Source organism: Sinocyclocheilus anshuiensis, unplaced genomic scaffold (assembly GCF_001515605.1).
Source record: "Sinocyclocheilus anshuiensis isolate Anshui unplaced genomic scaffold, SAMN03320099.WGS_v1.1 scaffold1487, whole genome shotgun sequence".
Taxonomy (NCBI): Eukaryota; Metazoa; Chordata; class Actinopteri; order Cypriniformes; family Cyprinidae; genus Sinocyclocheilus; species Sinocyclocheilus anshuiensis.
The window spans coordinates 386,840-388,629 of record NW_015555817.1 but is presented as its reverse complement, the minus strand read 5'-3'; positions in this window follow the sequence as shown (position 1 = coordinate 388,629).

The following is a 1,790-nucleotide window of genomic DNA, read 5'->3' as shown; positions in this document are numbered from 1 at the left end:
CAATAAAATCTAACATGAACAGTCACATAAATGTTGTTTCATATGCTCAAATAGCATTCATTTTTGGTAACACTTTATTTTAAGGACAAATTCTAACAGAATATAATTAAATGGGCGAAACTGAGCATCATATATTTGAGCCAATTATCAAAAACTCACACTTGCATGAAAAATGGCACAGTAATTCACAGTTGTGTGGTCTTTATAGCTTTATAAACACAAATATAATGAACTGCTGTCTTTTTTTCCCAGCCATGTTCTATGTAACCCCTCTGACGCCAGCCTCATACAATAACATTAAACAAACAGAGCGCAAAACAGGAATATGGTGACAGCGATCTCGTTCATCACTCAAGTGTGTTTAAATTTGCTTTTCATTTCTGCAGGGAAAATATTCATAAGTCACATTCGAATCTCCAGAGAAAATAAACTGGGCCGCATGAGTCATTGCCTCTTTCACACTAGCATGTATGTTAAGGGTACGGGCTGTTTCCTGCAAGCTGACCTGTTGCTGCGTTCTTATCTGCGGCTCTCCAGTCAGCCTCACTATTGCTGTCAGAACCACACTGAACTAGAGTAAAGGCTAAACTGAAGGGCAGCGACTCAGATGGAGCAGAGATGATGGAGAGATCTTAAAGCTCGCTGAATTTGCAGAATGCTTCATGACTTTTTGGGAATCCGTGTTCTGGGCTGGCACTGTTACCACTCACACATGCACCATAAGCTTTCATGTGCTAGACATTAAATAGATGTGTCGCATCTGCAGAGTACATTTATTTAAATCTATTATGCCTGAGATGGAACCGGCTGGTCAGTCAGTAATAATGACTGATATATTACATGTTTCTGAATGCACAAGAGCATTGCAGACGGATGGTGTGCAAGCCTTCCACTAAAACTCCCATTGCACTGCCTTAAATGGGAATCACATAGAAACAAGCCATGTTTTCTGTGTGGTTCTGATTAATACCAGATTCGACTGCGCTGGCTCTCATCCAGTTCCCACCCAGGGACAGGCCGATTTCTTTTTCTTACACTGTTGAACACACATTAGAGGATGATCTGTTCCCCTATTTTAGACACATCTTTTTTCTTTTATAAATGCCTTTTCTCTGAGTCTTGACTAAATAGGCCAAATAGTTCAAATGGGACCACTATATGCAAAGCGCTTTGCTGCAATAAACGTTGCTCCGTGCAAGGCAAGCTTTATGGGGGAGTTCACAAAATGCTTTCTTTAGTTTGTGAAAAGTGACGTTACTACCATACACAAATCAGCATGATGTAAGGTGTGAGCGTGACAGTTAAAGTCTGAGAAAGTCTGAACTCATTTTGTGTATTAGAATATGCATAAACGTATAGATAAAGAATAAAAAAATATTAATTTGAGAAATAATAATTGTTTATCATACATGTATATAAAAATGCATTAAAATATTTATTTGGGTATAATCTTAATATATGATTAAATTATTATTATTTAATCCTACAATTATTAAAAACAAGTACAATTATGTTTCATGTGATACATTTCATGTTTATTATGTACATTTTTATGTGCTTACAACACTTACAAATACATACTCTGTAAAAGACAGAAAATTATTTATTAGAAAAAATTGCATTTGGGGGGGGGGGGAAACTGTCCAAATATAATAATAATCAAAAATGGGTAAAGTTGTATTATTTTATGGTATATTATCATATATAATAATATATATAAAATATAAATATATATATATATATTTTATATATATTATACATTTTTATTATATATTGTAATTTTTATTTGT